Source organism: Arachis stenosperma, chromosome 5 (genome assembly GCF_014773155.1).
Source record: "Arachis stenosperma cultivar V10309 chromosome 5, arast.V10309.gnm1.PFL2, whole genome shotgun sequence".
Classification (NCBI taxonomy): Eukaryota; Viridiplantae; Streptophyta; class Magnoliopsida; order Fabales; family Fabaceae; genus Arachis; species Arachis stenosperma.
In genome coordinates this window covers 75,776,575-75,796,690 of record NC_080381.1, presented here as the reverse complement: position 1 = coordinate 75,796,690, position 20,116 = coordinate 75,776,575, and the positions used below count along the sequence as shown (strand labels likewise).

Genomic DNA, 20,116 nt, shown 5'->3' with positions numbered 1-20,116 from the left:
CTGCTGTTTTGCCTGATTCAACTGTGATTCTATGTTCTTGTTAGCAATCTTAGTTTTTTGGAGCATCTCTTTAAATTCTGCTAACTGTTTTGTCATCCGGTGTAATTACTGATTAAGCTCAACCATCTGTTCTTGAGGATTAGGATCAGTGGCTACTGCCATAACTTCTTCTTTTGTAGAGGACTCATTGCTAGAGTACAAATGTTGATTTCTAGCAACAGTATCTATAAGCTCTTGAGCCTCCTCAATCGTCTTCTTCATATGTATAGATCCACCAGCTGAGTGGTCTCGAGACATCTGAGCTTTTTCTGTATGCCCATAGTAGAAGATGTCTAACTGTACCCACTCTGAAAACATTTCAGAGGGGTATTTTCTTAGCATACCTCTATACCTCTCCCAGGCATTATAAAGGGATTCATTATCCTCTTGTTTAAAGCCTTGGATGTCCAGCCTTAGCTGTGTCATCCTTTTTGGAGGGTAAAATTGATTCAGGAATTTGTCTGATAACTGTCTCCATGTTTTTATGCTTGCTGTGGGTTGGTTATTCAACCACCTCTTAGCTTGATCTTTTACAGCAAATGGAAACAGTAATAATCTGTAGACATCCTGATTCACCTCTTTATCATGTACTGTGTCAGCAATTTGTAAGAATTGTGCCAGGAACTCAGTAGGTTCTTCTTGTGGAAGACCGGAATACTGGCAATTTTGCTGCACCATGATAATGAGTTGAGGATTTAGCTCAAAGCTGCTTGCTTTAATGGGAGGTATACAGATGCTACTCCCATATGACCCCAGAGTCCTTCTGGACTGCTCAATTCCACTTAGGTCCATGATGGAGAAAGGGAATATGATATGGATTCACAAGTAAAGTAAAAATTTTTTTTAAAGTTGACCGAAAAAAATAAAATAAAACAAACGGAAAATAAAATAAAATTTCGAAAACTAAAAGAAAATAATATCAAAGCAAATTGAAAACTAAATCAATTAGTTAATTAAAAAGATTTTGGAATTATCAATTGAAAAGATATGATTGAAAATTATTTTGAAAAAGATTTGATTTTTTTGAAATGAGGAAAGAGAAAAACAACAAAATGACACCAAACTTGAAATTTTTAGAAAATCAAACACAAATTTTCGAAAATTTTAAAGGAAAACACAAAGAGGACACCAAACTTAGAATTTTTTTTTTAAAAATCAAGAAAGAGCTAAGGACATGCAAATTCTAAAAATTAAAAGAAAACAAAGGCATGCAATTGACACCAAACTTAAAATATGAAACTAGACTCAAATAAAAGACTCTAAACCAACAAAAATAAAACAGTCCTAATCCAAGCAACAAGATAAACCGTCAGTTGTCCAAACTCGAACAATCCCCGGCAACGGCGCCAAAAACTTGGTGCACGAAATTGCAATCACACTTTTGCAATCCCGCACAACTAACCAGCAAGTGCACTGGGTCGTCTAAGTAATACTTTACGTGAGTAAGGGTCGATCCCACGGAGATTGTCGGCTTGAAGCAAGCTATGGTTATCTTGTAACTCTTAGTCAGGATATCAATAATTATCAGGGTTGATTGTAAAAAGCAAAAGAACATGAAATAAGTAATTGTTTTGCAGTAATGGGGAACAGGTTGAGGTTTTGGAGATGCTCTATCTTCTGAACCTCTGCTTTCCTACTATCTTCTTCTTCAAGCACGCAAAGCTCCTTCCATGGCAGGCTGTATGTAGGGTTTCACCGTTGTCAATGGCTACCTCCCATCCTCTTAGTGAAAATGTTCAACGCGCTCTGTCACAGCACGGCTAATCATCTGTCGGTTCTCAATCGGGTTGGAATAGAATCTAGTGATTCTTTTGCGTCTGTCACTAACACCCAGCCCTCAGGAGTTTGAAGCTCGTCACAGTCATTCAATCCTTGAATCCTACTCAGAATACCACAGACAAGGTTTAGACCTTCCGGATTCTCTTGAATGCCGCCATCAATTCTAGCTTATACCACGAAGATTCTGATTAAGGAATCCAAGAGATATCTACTCAATCTAAGGTAGAACGGAGGTGGTTGTCAGGCACACGTTCATAGTTGAGAATGATGATGAGTGTCACGGATCATCACATTCATCAGGTTTAGGAACAAGTGATATCTTAGAATGGAAGCAAGCATGATTGAATAAAAAAAATAGTAGTAATTGCATTAATCCATCAAGACACAGCAGAGCTCCTCACCCCCAACCATGGGGTTTAGAGACTCATGCCATAGAAGATACAATGAGAAACGTGTAAACTGTCATGAGGTAGAGATACAATGTCAAAAGGTCCTATTAATAGTGAACTAGTAACCTAGGGTATACAGAAATGAGTAAATGACGTAAAAATCCACTTTCGGGGTCCACTTGGTGTGTGCTTGGGCTGAGCATTGAAGCTTTCATGTGTAGAGACTGTTTCTGGAGTTAAACGCCAGCTTTTATGCCAGTTTGGGCGTTTAACTCCATTTTTTGTGCCAGTTCCGGCGTTAAACGCCGGGAATTCTGAAGCTGATTTGTAACGCCGGTTTGGGCCATCAAATCTTGGACAAAATATGGACTATCATATATTGCTGGAAAGCCCAGGATGTCTACTTTCCAACGCCGTTGAGAGCGCGCCTATTGGGCTTCTGTAGCTCCAGAAAATCCACTTTGAGTGCAGGGAAGTCAGAATCCAACAGCATCTGCAGTCCTTTTCAACCTCTGAATCAGATTTTTGCTCAGGTCCCTCAATTTCAGCCAGAAAATATCTGAAATCACAGAAAAACACACAAACTCATAGTAAAGACCAGAAAAGTGAATTTTAACTACAAACTAATAAAAATGTAACAAAAACTAACTAAAATATACTAAAAACATACTAAAAATAATGCCAAAAAGCGTATAAATTATCCGCTCATCAGACATCCATGGCGGCAAATTATAAGCCATTAAAACAATAGGCCACGTGCTATGAGATATGCTCATGGTTCGATATGGATTGAATCCGTCACTTGACAAGCCAAGTCTCACATTACAGGTATCAAGAGCAAAATTCTTATGACGATTGTCAAAGTCCTTCCATGACTGGCCGTCAACGGGATGCCTTAACTTGTCATCTTTTCTGCGTTCTTCGTCATGCCACCTCATGCTTTTAGCTGTTGCTGAGCACATGAATAGTCTTTGAAGCCTGGGATTTAGGGGAAAGTGTCGCAATGTCTTCATAGGAATATTGTGAGATTTTTTTGAAGGCAAAACATCTGCTTCAACTACACGATGTACAATCCAACGAGAAGCGCCACATTCATGACAAGATGTGTCCTTCTCGTACTCTTTCCAATATAGCATGCAATCGTTCGGGCATGCGTCAATCTTCTTATAGTCAAGACCTAAGTCTCTCACCATAGTCTTGGCTTTATTGAAAGAAGTAGGAATATTTAAGTTAGGAACAACCTCTTTTAGCAACTCCAAGAGAGAAGTAAAAGAGGCATTACTCCACCCATGTTGACACTTTAACAAGTATAGTCAGATGGTGAAAGACAACGTAGGAAATCCCTTGCAACTGGGATACAGTTCTTTGCTAGCCTCTTCAACCAAATCATAGAATTTCTTTGCATCTTCATTCATACCTTCTTTTATCCCTTCCGCTTGTGCCACATGCCTAAATCTATCATTCAACAAGGCGTCCATGTTGTCATACGAGTTAGTCTCACTCTCACTAGCTATCAATCTCACTATCACTATCGCTATCAACATCCATGCCGACTACACTTTCCCCATGATGAATGCATCTCGTATAACCATTAACAAATCCAAAGGCAATCAAATGGATATAAATTGTTTGTCTTTTATGCCACAAGAAATTACAACACTTTGCACAAGGGCATAAGATTTCCTCTCCTTGCGGGCTTCCGATAGAGTAAGCAAAGTCTAAGAAGTCATTGACACCGTTACTAAACTCAACTTTATCTTTCGATAAACTCATCCAATCTTTTTCTAAGTCTTGGAAAAACCTAATTATTAATATATTGTTATTACTATTTAACCAAGCATGCAAATAATAATGTTCATGCATATTGAGTACATAAATCCATCAAAAAGGCACACAACAATATTATTATTAAAATTAAGAAACAATTATATTTCTTATCTAAAAGTAAACTAAATATCAAAAGACATTCAACATGAAAAACAAAAAACTGCACAAAGGTCATAATATACATATGAAAACCTACAAGTATATGATCGGGGTAAAACTTGACTCTTAACAAATTCCCATTCGGCAAGTGTACCGAATTTGTCGTCAAGTAAAAACTCACAATAGAGTGAGGTCGAATTCCACAGAGATTAACGGATTAAGCAATCACTGGTTAATTCATTATCCTAGTTAGACGATTCAGATTTGGATGAGGAGCAGCAGGAATTGTAAATTGACAGAAAAGTAAAGAAAGCAATAAAGTGCAGAAAAGTAAAATGGCAAGAAAAGTAAATGTAAGAACTAAAAATAAAATGAACATTGGGATCAAGAGATATTGCAATCCTCTGGATCAAGTTCATTCGCATCTCTTCCTCAATCATTCATTGATCTCCTTGGCAATCTTAAGTGATCGAATTACAATTACTTGTAATTCAATCTCTCAAATCTTGATCAATAGCCAATTCCTTGGTCAATTGCTCATGAGAAGAGATGAAGCATGGTCACTGATTATACCACATGCATTTCCCAAATCAAGTGTTGGAAGGATTATAGTCACATATCCATCCACACCCAATTTGGTCCAGCATGAGAAAGCATTTCTAGCATGATCTCTTCATTCCACTTTCAAGGTTCAGAAGAGATCCAAGTATGAATAGTTTCTTTTCCAAGATAACTACCCAATTGGATGAAGATCGAAAGCTCTCTAGTAAAATCAAGATAAAAGAAAGAAGAAGAAGAAGAAGAACTACACTTAATCCATTAAATCACAATAGAGCTCTCTAACCCAATGAAAAGAGTTAGTTGGTCATTGCTATAACAAAATAGAAAAGAAAGAAAGTGCATAAAAGTAGAGATGAAGATTAAAACTGAAATTGAAACTTCAAAATTCATAAAATGAAAAGTACAAGAAAAGAAAGAAAAGTGTGTGAGGGGAGGGAGTCCGACGACCCCTCCATTCTAGGATGCCTTCAATGTAAAGACTAAGGCCTTTATATAGGCTCTCCTAAATTACAAAATGAAATTAAAAGCAAATTACAATTAAATGAAAATTCCTATTTTAGATGCTTCTTGTGGTCTTGATTGGTTGACAATTGTGGGCTTGCTTGCTTGGGCTTTGAAGTGGACTTGAGAGAGAAGCGAGTCAAGTTGAGGTCCAGGTGCTAAAGTTAGTGCTAAAGTTAGCCACTCTAACACTACAAGTGTGGCGTTAGTGCTAAAGTTATTGTGGCTAACGTTGCACTTGCTGCCCAGTTGGTGTTTTTGGGGCTTAAAAGATGCCTCTTGTTTGTACTCTAATTTCATGCCCACTATAGAGTATTATACATCATTGGAAATCTCTGAATGTCAGCTTTCTAACGCAACTGGAATCACCTCAATTGGACCTCTGTAGCTCAAGTTATGCTCCTTTGACGTGGACATGGTCGCTGGCATATATGCCAACGTTACTGAAAATGTTGAGTCTCAATAAGGCCAGCGATTTCCCATTTTTGAAGCTCAAACTTAGTGTCCACCCCATACTATTATATATTGTTGGAAAGCCCTGGATGTCTACTTTCCAATGCCTTTGGAAGCGCATCATTTGGAGCTCCACAACTCGAGTTATACTTCTTGGAATGTGAAGAGGTCAGTAGGCCTTAATACAGGTTGATACCATGTTCATCATTGCACTTTCGGGGCAGGTTTTCTCCCTCAACTTTAGTGTCAACCATGTAGTGCCATATAGGCTTGGAAAGCTCTGGAATCCTACTTTCCAATGCCACTGGAATCACCTCATTTGGAGCTTTGTGGCTCAAGTTATGCATGTTTGAAGAAGGCATGGTCAGGCTGCCAGGTGGGACTTTTGCCCACGTTAACTTCCACGTTAACTGAGTTAACGTGGGAGTTAACGTGGCTCATTGTGGTTTGTGTGGCTCCTTCCAACGTTAGTGACAATGTTGAGTGTCACTAACGTTGGCCATCACCTTCTTTCATCCACGTTAGCTTCCACGTTAACTAAGTTAACGTGGAAGTTAACGTGGCTTCCTTGGGGGTTGTGTGGTTGCTTTCAAAGTTAGTGACAATGCTGGGTGTCACTAACGTTGTCGACCACCCTTGCCTCTTACGTTAGCTCCCACGTTAACCAAGTTAACTTGGGAGTTAACGTTGCATTTTGCACTTAGGCCAACGTTAGTGACAATGTTGAATGTCACTAACGTTGGCTTCCTTCCCCCTTTTAACGTTAAAGGCCACGTTAACTAAGCTAACGTGGACTCTAATGTGGCCACTTATGAGCTTGGTCCAACATTAGTGATAATGTTAAGTGTCACTAACGTTGGCTCCATTTCCTTTCTTCAAAGTTAATGCCACTAACGTTCCAACTTTCCTTTTTTCCACGTTAGTGCCCACGTTAGTGTAACTAACATAGCCACTAACGTGGCTCTTCTCTGCTTCTTTTTGCCTGAAATCAAACAAACAGAGTGCATCAAAGTCTTGCTCTTAATCATGGGATCATGCATCATCCAATTTATCATATAATTCATGCAAAATCCTCATGAAATCATGTAAAGTGCACAATGTATACTTGAATCAAGAAGTAAGTGAAATTCTACCCAAAACTAGCTTATTTCCTAAGAAAATGCATGAAACTACCTTAAAAACAGTGAAGAAAAGGTCAGTGAAACTGGCCAAAATGCCCTGGCATCACAACACCAAACTTAAAGCTTGCTTGTCCCTAAGCAAGTACTAGAACAAGAGAATGATGAATGGAATGCCAAGAGTAATGAGTCATTCTTGTGGAAGTCATGTCCCTGGTTTTATGGTGGTTTCATGCATAGCAACTTAGGTTCATTCCTAGCTTTCAGACCTTTATCATGTCCTAGAATACTCACCGTGACTGCAAACCATGAGACTTTTATTAATTGATCCTTTTGTTGTCAATTCAGGGTTTATTTGTGTTCTTGGGCTAGGTGTTCTGTAAGGGGGCAACTCTTTAAAATAAGCTTTCAGCCAACACTCCCGAACTAGTTGGTTCAAGGTGCTAGGTGTTGAAGCACCCCTAAGGACTTACTTGCTCAAGTCTCTCCCCCATACATACACACCACAGGCATATAGTTTATTTATTTTCTTTTCTTGAGACCTTGGTGTCCAGCACCTCTTTGGGTTACTAACTGCTTTGTAGTGAGGGTTACTCTTGATAGTGGACTTTCAGCTGATAATCCCGAGTTAGTTAACCCAAGTTACCAAGTGATAAGGCACCCCAAAGAGCTTATTCATCCAAGTAGATCCCTCACACATGAGCACCACAGACACATACCTCAAGCTCAAAACCATTGGTGCCTAGCCTTGTTGCTTACTCTTTTTCTTTTGTTTTTCAACCTTTATTGTTCTTTCCCTTTTTCTTCTTAGGATCTTCTTATTTAGTTAGTCTCATGGGGTGTGTCTCCAGCATAGTATTCATGACAGATAGTTGTCCTCCCACCTTGTGGTTGAACCAACTTAGCCAACTTATGACCACACCACAATCCCAGGAACTTACTCCATAGTATGAACTCCACTCTGGTCTTTTATAAAACACTCATTCTCTTTTCATTTGATTCAAAAGGGACAAGCATACAAGTAAGCAAAGTAAGGATGCAGTAATGACATTCAGACTAGAAAACACAGCCTTAATCAATAAAATATTTAAAAGACAGAATTGACATGCTTATTCACAAGGAGCAAGCACACATACATACAAAGAACTTAGAAGACAATCATGCAAATTAAAGTGCTGGAAATAAGTAAGAGGAGAAAGGAACTTTACCACCTTGTATTTTATCTTCATTGTTGTTGCCCTTCTCCTCCTATTCTTCCCCTTCTCACACTAGACATAGAATGATTGCTTATACTCAAGCAACAATTAAAACAGTGGTGATGGGGTCCATGATGGATCATGAATGTCTTAGAATGAAGTGTGAGTATGCATGTGTTTCAGCAAGCAAGGTTAAGGATACAATAAAGACCCAAGAGATACAAACAGAGACATTTTGATTGCATTAATAAGTGGTGTTGGCATGGTACTTGCTTGAAATTTAAGTGGCAACACCAAACTTAGTGTGCCACTATCAATTTAGAATGTTGCAAGTACCCAGTGAAGATTGAAAATCAAATTGTTGCATAGCAACACCAAACTTAGAATGCAGTCATATGCCAAATTATTGAAAGCAAACTAAGCAAAGCAAGGAAATGTTACCTATGGTTGGGTTGCCTCCCAACAAGCGCTCTTTTAATGTCATTAGCTTGACATGTTGTTCATGACTTTCTTCCTCTTCTTCCAGTTTGTTAAGAGGAATGACCTCAAGAGGAAAGACGAGCCAGTTAATGCCCCTTGTTTTGAGTGCCTCTCTCCAACAAGCCTTCTTCTGTTGTTAGCTTGTGTAAACTTGCTTGATGGGGTAGGGGTGGGATGGCTTTTGGTTGACCTTTTCTTATTCATGGATATTGTCCTTCTTTTCTTGGTCACCATCCTCTTTTTAGTGCTCATGTTGATTGCCTTCACCACCTTAGTTTCAGTACTTGGGTGTTGTATGAGGGTTGGAGCAACATCTTCATCAAGAACTTCTTGAATTGGTGGTTCAATGAACTCACCCCCTATGCAACTCTCTATTTTATTGGAGTAGTGTGGACTCCCTTGATTGACTTCCTCTCTTTCTTCTACATCATGTTGCATTGTGTCCTTTGGGAGTGAGTTTGCATGTTCCTCATCTTTTATTGCAATTTCACTTGACACAGGGACCTTTTGTTCTTGTTTTTCCACTTCCTCACCCACAAATTGGTCTTCATTCTCACTGTTTGATGGTTCTAAGTTCCCCCTTGTCTGCTCTAAGGGCCCATTCATCTTCTTGAGGATGATTTCTTTCCAGGATTGGGGTCGTGTGTATCTTTCCACGAGTTTTCTATGTATTTCTACGTATGAAGGTTGAGAATAATCTTGGTGACATGGATGTGTTGTGGTGAAGTTGTGCTGAGGGGTGTGGAATGAGTTGTGTGATTGATGGGATGACTTGTATGGACTTTGTGTTGAGGCATAATCAAGTGATGAAGAATTTAGGCATGTAAAACTTGGAGGTGAGGTTGTATAATTGAGAGGTGATGGCTCTTGATGAATGGGGTATGAATGAGTGAAATCTCTTTGATTATGATCTTCCCAGCCACAACTTGAGTAGTGATCAATTTCACCAAAATATGGATCATTTTGTGGCTCTAGAAAGTACCCCATTTCATGTTCTTGATATTCCCACCCACCATGAGCATAGTAAAGTGAATCATTCTGGGGTGGTGGAGAGTTTCTCATTAAACTTGATTGCCTAAAATATGACGGATGCTCCTTTCTTTCCTGCAGAAAGCTCTGTCTCAAACAATAATCACCAAAAGATGATGGATGCTCCTTTCTTTCCTGCAGAAAGCTCTGTCTCAAACAATAATCACCAAAAGAAATTGAAATCTCCATTGTCACAGATGAGGAAATTTCCAGTGAGGCAATATCACAAACAGTTGGTTAGCAAAAGAAAATAAAGAAACAAAAGAAAGACAAAAATAAAAGAAAAGTGTCTAATCTAGTAAATCAATCAACCGGCAGTTTGTTAATCACAGTTAATCCCCGACAACGGTGCCATAAACTTGATCGGGGTAAAACTTGTCTCTAAACAAATTCCCATTCGGCAAGTGTACCGAATTTGTCGTCAAGTAAAAACTCACAATAGAGTGAGGTCCAATCCCACAGAGATTAACGGATTAAGCAATCACTGGTTAATTGATTATCCTAGTTAGACGATTCAGATTTGGATGAGGAGCAGCAGGAATTGTAAATTGACAGAAAAGTAAAGAAAGCAATAAAGCGCAGAAAAGTAAAATGGCAAGAAAAGTAAATGTAAGAACTAAAAAAAAATGAACATTGGGATCAAGAGATATTGCAATCCTCCGGATAAAGTTCATTCTCATCTCTTCCTCAATCATTCATTGATCTCCTTGGCAATCTTAAGTGATCGAATTACAATTACTTGTAATTCAATCTCTCAAATCATGATCAATAGCCAATTCCTTGGTCAATTGCTCATGAGAAGAGATGATGCATGGTCACTGATTATACCACATGCATTTCCCAAATCAAGTGTTGGAAGGATTATAGTCACATATCCATCCACACCCAATTTGGTCCAGCATGAGAAAGCATTTCTAGCATGATCTCTTCATTCCTCTTTCAAGGTTCAGAAGAGATCCAAGTATGAATAGTTTCTTTTCCAAGATAACTACCCAATTGGATGAAGATCGAAAGCTCTCTAGTAAAATCAAGAGAAAAGAAAGAAGAAGAAGAAGAAGAACTACACTTAATCCATTAAATCACAATAGAGCTCTCTAACCCAATGAAAAGAGTTAGTTGGTCATTGCTCTAGCAAAATAGAAAAGAAAGAAAGTGCATAAAAGTAGAGATGAAGATTAAAACTGAAATTGAAACTTCAAAATTCATAAAATGAAAAGTACAAGAAAAGAAAGAAAAGTGTGTGAGGGGAGGGAGTCCGAAGACCCCTCCATTCCAGGATGCCTTCAATGTAAAGACTAAGGCCTTTATATAGGCTCTCCTAAATTACAAAATGAAATTAAAAGCAAATTACAATTAAATGAAAATTCCTATTCTAGATGCTTCTTGTGGTCTTGATTGGTTGACAATTGTGGGCTTGCTTGCTTGGGCTTTGAAGTGGACTTGAGAGAGAAGCGAGTCAAGTTGAGGTCCAGGTGCTAAAGTTAGCCACTCTAACGCTACAAGTGTGGCGTTAGTGCAAAAGTTATTGTGGCTAACGTTGCACTTGCTGCCCAGTTGGTGTTTTTGGGGCTTAAAAGATGCCTCTTGTTTGGGCTCCAATTTCATGCCCACTATAGAGTATTAAACATCGTTGGAACGCTCTAAATGTCTGCTTTCTAACCCAACTGGAATCACCTCAATTGGACCTCTCTAGCTCAAGTTATGCTCCTTTGACGTGGACATGGTCGCTGGCATATATGCCAACGTTACTGAAAATGTTGAGTCTCAATAATGCCAGCGATTTCCCGTTTTTGAAACTCAAACTTAGTGTCCACCCCATACGATTATATATTGTTGGAAAGCCCTGGATGTCTACTTTCCAATGCCTTTGGAAGCGCATCATTTGTAGCTCTACAACTCGAGTTATACTTCTTGGAAGGTGAAGAGGTCAGTAGGCCTTAATACAGGTTGATACCATGTTCATCATTGCACTTTCGGGGCAGATTTTCTCCCTCAACTTTAGTGTCAAACATGTAGTGCCATATAAGCTTGGAAAGCTCTGGAATCCTACTTTCCAATGCCACTAGAATCACCTCATTTGGAGCTTTGTGGCTCAAGTTATGCATGTTTGAAGAAGGCATGGTCAGGCTGCCAGGTGGGACTTTTACCCACGTTAACTGAGTTAACGTGGGAGTTAACGTGGCTCATTGTGGCTTGTGTGGCTCCTTCCAATGTTAGTGACAATGTTGAGTGTCACTAACGTTGGCCATCACCTTCTTTCATCCACGTTAGCTTCCACGTTAACTAAGTTAACGTGGAAGTTAACGTGGCTTCCTTGGGGGTTGTGTGGTTGCTTTTAAAGTTAGTGACAATGTTGGGTGTCACTAACGTTGTCGACCACCCTTGCCTCTTACGTTAGCTCCCACGTTAGTGATAATGTTAGAGGCCACGTTAACTAAGCCAACGTGGACTCTAACGTGGTCACTTATGAGCTTGGTCCAACGTTAGTGATAATGTTAAGTGTCACTAACGTTGGCTCCATTTCCTTTCTTCAAAGTTAATGCCACTAACGTTCCAACTTTCCTTCCTTCCACGTTAGTGCCCACGTTAGTGTAACTAACGTAGCCACTAACGTGGCTCTTCTCTGCTTCTTTTTGCCTGAAATCAAACAAACAGAGTGCATCAAAGTCTTGCTCTTAAGCATGGGATCATGCATCATCCAATTTATCATATAATTCATGCAAAATCCTCATGAAATCATGTAAAGTGCACAATGTATACTTGAATCAAGAAGTAAGTGAAATTCTACCCAAAACTAGCTTATTTCCTAAGAAAATGCATGAAACTACCTTAAAAACAATGAAGAAAAGGTCAGTGAAACTCGCCAAAATGCCCTGGCATCAGTATATGCAAGAGAAAAATGACTTACGGAGTCATGGCTCAGCAAATTACAATCTTCAAGTTCTAGAATGTCCACCAATATTTCTTAAAGTCCTTTGAAGCAATCTTTCTCTATAACAGAGTAAAGTATCAAATTTACAGTATTTTTTATAAACAATTTAACTCAATCAAAGTGGCAAACAGAATAATCAATTGAAAAATAATAATCGATTCTATATGAACTAGTTAACTCATCTGTTTACGAAAAGTAATCTTTTTTTTGTGAAGACATAAATTTCTAAGCAAAAGTAAGTACTTACAGGGCTTTGATCGCTGAAGAAAGAGTGACATAAGTCGTTCTATTGACTATAAAAAAGTTTATTTCAAAAGGATAACCATGAATATAGATAGAAAAAAATTGTAGACTCGCAGAAATATTAGTTTGAAAAGGCAAGATGCAGGTTAAAAAGAACACCATGATAAATTGCAGGCTCGCAGAAAAACTGCAGGTTCGCAGAAATATTAGGTAGAAAAGGAACACTATGAATAGAGATGTTAAAAAGGCAATATGTTTTAACTTTCAGCATGATAAAAAAATTATTATTATTCAGTGTTTTCTCCTTTCTCAATTTAAGGTGGAGGAAAACAATCAAATTCATAGAGACTAAGAGCAACTTTGCTTAATAATGCATCATTAAATGCTACTATAAAGTATTGACAAGTTAAAGTGCATGAATTCAATTCTTACTGAAAATCCTAGCATGGATTAAGCAGATAACAACAACCAAAGAAATAGCTAGATGTCCAGGGCCAAGAAGAAAAATGTTTACCTAATGGGTTCACATATAGCTTTGGCAACTGAAATTCTAAAATCTGGTGTAGCTCTTCAATTGGGGGTTTACTGCAAGAATCAATGTAAAATCAGCATCAACATGTGTTTAACTATAATTTGTATATTAATTTTTAAATGTTAAGAAAAAGTGGTCAATTGAAATAACATATATATACAAGTACACTAAAAATTGACTAACATGCACTAAATAATTAGTTTGTGATGATTCAAGTTTTAGTAAACATTTTTTATTTTCTTTATTTTATGTTTACAAAACCATTGATGTGATACTAGCTACATTATTGATAATAATATACCCTTAGAAACTCATACTCAGTTTATATATATTAATTAATAGTAGTCCAAAAACTAAAACACTTTAACCAAGTTAGCGAATTTGGACAGATAGTAAAGGATTACAATTTCTTTGAAGTTTAACAAATATATATATATATATATATATATATATATATATATATATATATAATTTAACAATTACTCATAGTGGTATATATCTAATTTAATTTGTTAAACTTTAACAAGAAATTGATGAGGATTACAATTTCTTTCCGGACCTTGATTTTGATCTAGTCGATGAGGAAGATTTGCTTTCACATGAGTTAATAGCAAGTGAGGATCTTCAAGGGAAGTCTGCACTACAGGTATTAATTAATTATTTATTAGTTACTAAATTTTTTCTTGCAAAAATATTCCATAGACACTGAAAATTATTACAGATTTTCCTATGACACTTTTTATTTTGTTTCCCTGCTAATTGCTAAATAACACCATTCACAGGGCATGAATGTGGATTTTTTAGGATGAGAGGCACAACCAAGAAATAGCTAGATGTCCAGGGCCAAGAAGGAAAATGTTTACCTGATGGGTTCACATATAGCTTTGACAACTAGAATTCTAAGAACTGATGCAGCTCTTCAATTGGGGGTTTACTGCAAGAATCAATGTAAAATCAGCATCAACATGTGTTTAACTATAATTTGTATATTAATTTTTAAATGTTAAGAAAAAGTGGTCAATTGAAATAACATATATATACAAGTACACTAAAAATTGACTAATATAAATATTTTGCAGTGGTTGCCAAATACATTAAAAGAATTGGTTTCGTACATGCACTAAATGATTTGTTTGTGATGATTCAAGATTTAGTAAACATTTTTTATTTTCTTTATTTTAAGTTTACAAAACTATTGATGTGATACTAGCTACATTAAGTTGAAGATGAGAATGATGATGAGTGTCACGGATCATCACATTCATCAAGTTGAAGTGCAACGAATATCTTAGAATAGGAATAAATCGAATTGAATAGAAAATAGTAGTAATTGCATTGAAACTTGAGGTACAGTAGAGCTCCACACCCTTAATCTGTGGTGTGTAGAAACTCCACCGTTGAAAATACATAAGTGATAGGTCCAGGCATGGCCGAATGGCCAGCCCCCAAACGTGGTCACAAGACCGAATGATCAAAGACTTTTAATAAACTAGTAAAAAGTTCTATTTATACTAAACTAGCTACTCGGGTTTACAGAGGTAAGTAATTGATGCATAAATTCACTTCTAGGGCCCACATGATGTGTGCTTGGGCTGAGCTTGATCTATCCACGAGCTGAGGCTTCTCTTGGAGTTGAACGCCAAGTTGTAACCTGTTTTGGGCGTTCAACTCTGGTTCGTGACGTGTTTCTGGCGTTTGACTCCAGAATGCAGCATGAAATTGGCGTTGAGCTCCAATTTACGTCATCAAATCTTGAATAAATTATAAACTATTATATATTTCTGGAAAGATCTAGATGTTTACTTTCCAACGCCATTAAGAGCGCGCCATTTGGAGTTCTGTAACTCCAGAAAATCTATTTCGAGTAAAGGGAGGTCAGATTCCAACAACATCAGCAGTCCTTTGTAAGCCTCCTATTAGAGTTTTGCTCAGGTCCCTCAATTTCAGCCAGAAAATACCTGAAATCACAGAAAAACATACAAACTCATAGTAAAGTCCAAAAATGTGAATTTAGCATAAAAACTAATGAAAACATCCCTAAAAGTAACTAGATCATACTAAAAACTACCTAAAAACAATGCCAAAAAGCGTATAAATTATGCGCTCATCACAACACCTAACTTAAATTGTTGCTTGTCCCCAAGCAACTGAAAATCAATTAGGATAAAAAGAAGATAATATACTATAAATCTCAAAATATTAATGAATATTAATTCTAATTAGATGAGCGGGACTTGTAGCTTTTTGCCTCTGAACAGTTTTGGCATCTCACTTTTTCCTTTGAAGTTTAGAATGATTGGCATCTATAGGAACTTAGAATTTCAGATAGTGTTATTGATTCTCCTAGTTAAGTTTGTTGATTCTTGATCACAGCTACTTTTATGAGTCTTGGCCGTGGCTCTAAGCACTTTGTTTTCCAGTATTACCACCGGATACATAAATGCAATAGACACATAACTGGGTGAACCTTTTCAGATTGTGACTCAACTTTGCTAGAGTCCCCAGTTAGAGGTGTCCAGAGCTCTTAAGCACACTCTTTTTGCTTTGGATCATGACTTTTACCACTCAGTCTCAAGCTTTTCACTTGGACCTACATGCCACAAGCACATGGTTAGGGACAGCTTGGTTTAGCCACTTAGGCCTGGATTTATTAGCTTGGGCCCTCCTATCCATTGATTCTCAAAGCCTTGGATCCTTTTTACCCTTGCCTTTTGGTTTTAAGGGCTATTGGCTTTTTCTATTTGCTTTTTCTTTTTCTTTCTATTTTTTTTTTGCCAATTTTTTTTCCTTTTTTTTCGCAAGCTTTTGCTTTTTCACTGCTTTTTCTTGCTTCAAGAATCAATTTCATGATTTTTTAGATTATCAATAACATTTTTCTTTGTTCATCATTCTTTCAAGAGCCAACAATTTTAACATTCATAAACAACAAGATCAAAAATATGCACTGTTTAAGCATTCATTCAGAAAACAAAATGTATTGTCACCACATCAATATAATTAAACTAAATTCAAGGATAAATTCGAAATTCATGAACTTCTTATTCTTTTTGAATTTAAAAACATTTTTCATTTAAGAGATGTGAAGGAAACATGGAATTATTCATAACTTTAAGACATAGTTACTAACTACTAATGATCATGAAGTAGAGACACAAAACATAGATAAACATATAACATAAAAACCGAAAAACAGAGAGATAAGAACAAGGAAGTTAAGGAATGAGTCCACCTTAGTGAGGGTGGCGCCTTTTGAAGGTCCAATCGTGCTTTTTGAGCTCCTTTATGTCTCTTCCTTGCTTCTGTTTCATGATCCCTAGTGATTTTAGTGTTCCTATCCTTAGTTGCTTCCAATAATTATGTGGAGGAACATGTATCCCCTAAGGTATCTCAGGGATTTCTTGATGAGGGAATTCCTCATGCTCTCTTGATGTGCAGTCAAATGCTATTCTACTGAGCTATGGACCCTTGAGATGAATCTCTCCATCTCCCATGACTCAGAGGTGGAAGCTTTTGTCTTCTCTTTTCTCTTCTGTTTCTTTTCTCTTTTTTTTTGAGGTTTCTCTGGCCTTAGGTGCCATCAATGGTTATGGAAAAACAAAAAGCTATGCTTTTGCCACACCAAACTTAAAATGTTGCTCGCCCTCGAGCAAAAGAAGAAAGAATATAAAAAGGAGAAGAATATATGGGGGAGAGGGAGAGATGTTTGTGTTTCGGCCATGTAGGGTGGATTTGGGTGGGAAAGGATGGATGGATGTGAGTGGTGAAGAGATGATGGGGAAGAGGGATTAAGGTGATTGGTGAAGAAGGGAGAAGGTGAGTTGAGGTAGGTGGAGATCCTGTGGGATCCACAGATCCTGAGATGATCCTGTGACGTCCACAGATCCTGAGGTGTCAAGGATTTACATCCCTGCACCAATTAGGCATGTAAAATGCCTTTGCATACAATTCTGGCATTTAAACGCCGAGGTGATGCATGTTCTGGGCGTTCAACGCCCATGTGCAGCATGTTTCTGGCGTTGAACGCCAGTTCCATGCTTGTTTCTGGCATTCAGCGCCAGCTCTATGCTCTGTTCTGGCGTTGAACGCCAGCCAGATGCTCCTTACTGGCATTTAAATGCCAGTAAGTCCTTCCTCCAGGGTGTGATTTTTCTTCTACTGTTTTTGATTCTGTTTTTAATTTTAGTATTTTTTTCGTGACTCCACATGATCATGAACCTAATGAAACATAAAAGAACAATATAAAGAAAAATAAAATTAGATAAATAAAAATTGGGTTGCCTCCCAATAAGCGCTTCTTTAATGTCAATAGCTTGACAGTGAGCTCTCATGGATCTTCACAGATGTTCAGAGTATTGTTGGGACCTCCCAACACTAAACTTAGAGTTTGAATGTGGGGGTTCAACACCAAACTTAGAGTTTGGTTGTGGCCTCCCAACACCAAACTTAGAGTTTGATTGTGGGGGCTCTGTTTGACTCTGCATTGAGAGAAGCTGTTCATGCTTCCTCTCATTACCAAATAACTTGGCATTTAGCTTCATGATGGCTCCTAGATATTGAGCAACTTGCTCTCCAGTTACATCTTCATCCTCTTCAGATGAAGAATAGTCTTCAAAGCTCATGAATGGCAGAAGGAGGTTTAATGGAATTTTTATGGTCTCTATATGAGCCTCATATTCCTTTAGGTCCTCAATAGGGAACTCCTTCTTGCTTGAGAGACGTCCCATGAGGTCTTTCTCATTGGGATTCACATCCTCTCCTTCTTTTCTAGGTTCGGCCATATTGATTATATCAATGGCCTTGCACTCTCTTTTTGGATTTTCTTCAGTATTGCTTGGGAGAGTACTAGGAGGGGTTTCAGTGATTTTCTTACTCAGCTGGCCCACTTGTGCCTCCAGATTTCTGATGGAGGACCTTGTTTCATTCATGAAACTTAAAGTGGCCTTAGACAGATCAGAGACTAAATTTGCTAAGTTAGAGGTATTCTGTTCATAATTCTCTGTCTGTTGCTGAGAAGATGATGGATAAGGCTTAATATTACTGAGCCTATTTCTTCCACCATTATTAAAGCCTTGTTGAGGCTTTTGTTGATCCTTCCATGAGAAATTCGGATGATTTCTCCATGATGAATTATAGGTGTTTCCATAAGGTTCACCCATGTAATTTACCTCTACCATTGCAGGGTTCTCAGGATCATAAGCTTCTTCTTCAGAAGATGCCTCTTTAGTACTGTTGGATGCATTTTGCCATCTATTCAGACTTTGAGAAATCATGTTGACTAGCTGAGTCAACACTTTGTTCTGAGCCAATATGGCATTCAGAGCATCAATTTCAAGAACTCCCTTCCTTTGAAGCGTTCTATTATTCACAGAATTCCTCTCAGAAGTGTACATGAACTGGTTATTTGCAACCATGTCAATAAGTTCTTGAGCTTCTGCAAGCGTTTTCTTTAGGTGAATGGATCCACCTACAGAATTCTTAGAGAGCTCAGATAGACCATAATAGAATATATCTATCATGGTCCATTCTGAAAACATGTCAGAAGGACATCTTTTGGTCATCTGTTTGTATCTTTCCCAAGCTTCATAGAGGGATTCACCATCTTTTTGTTTGAAGGTCTGAACATCCACTCTAAGCTTGCTCAGATTTTGAGGAGGAAAGAACTTAGCCAAGAAGGCCGTGACCAGCTTATCCCAGGAGTCCAGGCTATCTTTAGGTTGTGAGTCCAACCATGTTCTAGCTCTGTCTCTTACAGCAAAAGGGAAAAGCATGAGCCTGTAGACTTCAGGATCTACTCCATTTGTCTTGACAGTCTCACAAATCTGCAAGAACTCAGTTAAAAACTGATAAGGATCTTCAAATGGAAGTCCATGAAACTTGCAGTTCTGTTGCATCAAAGTAACTAATTGAGGTTTCAGCTCAAAATTGTTTGCTCCAATGGCAGGAATTAAGATGCTTCTTCCATCAAACTTGGACGCTGGTTTAGTGAAATCACCAAGCATCCTCTTTCTAATATTGTTGTTGGGTTCGGCTGCCATCTCCTTCTCTTGTTCAAAAATTTTAGAAAGGTTGCCACTGGATTGTTGAAATTTAGCTTCTCTTAGTTTCCTCTTCAGAGTCCTTTCAGGTTCTGGATCAGCTTCAACAAAGATGCCTTTTTCCTTGTTCCTGCTCATATGAAAGAGAAGATAACAAGAAAAGAAGAAGAATCCTCTATTTCACAGTAAAGAGGATCATTATTATTAGTAGAAGAAGAAAGGAATAAAAGTGAAGAAGAACCCAAACACAAGGGTAAGGATAGAAGCAGTGATTGGAGATGAAGAGAGGTGAAGAGAAGTGCTAGTAAATAAATAAATAAATAGAAGAAGATGAGAGAGAGAGAATTCGAAAATTAATTTTGAAAAGGAGTTAATGATTTTCAAAAATTAAAGATGAGATAGAATTAAAATTAAAATTTTAAAACAATTAGTTAATTAATTAAAAAGAATTTTGAAAAAGATGTAAGATATTTTCGAAAATTAGAGAGGGAGAAGTAGTTAGGTGGTTTTGAAAAAGATAAGAAACAAACAAAAAGTCAAATAGTTAGTTGAAAAAGATATTAAAATCAAATTTGAAAAGATAAGAAGATAAGAAGTTAGATAAGATATTTTAAAATCAAATTTTTGAAAAAGATAAAATTTTGAAAAAGATATGATATAAAAGATAAGATAAGATAAATTTAATTTTTATAATTAAAATTAATTACTTGACTAATAAGAAACTAAAAGATATGATTCTAGAATTTAAATTTTGAACCGTTCTTAACAAGAAAGTAACAAACTTCAAATTTTTGAATCAATCACATTAATTGTTAGCATAATTTTTGAAAATAAAGATAAAATTAAGAAAAAGATTTTTGAAAAATATTTTTAAATTTTCGAAAATCATAAGATAAAAATGAA

At 37.3% G+C, this 20,116-nt stretch overlaps 1 non-coding gene across 1 annotated transcript; it reads left to right on the top strand.

Annotated features, from left to right (window-relative positions):
• Positions 1-18,710: 18,710 nt before the first annotated feature.
• LOC130983991 (small nucleolar RNA R71) lies at positions 18,711-18,814 on the top strand. The gene has a single exon (XR_009087954.1). It is a non-coding gene; the product is annotated as a small nucleolar RNA R71 (small nucleolar RNA).
• The last annotated feature ends 1,302 nt before the right edge of the window (positions 18,815-20,116 follow it).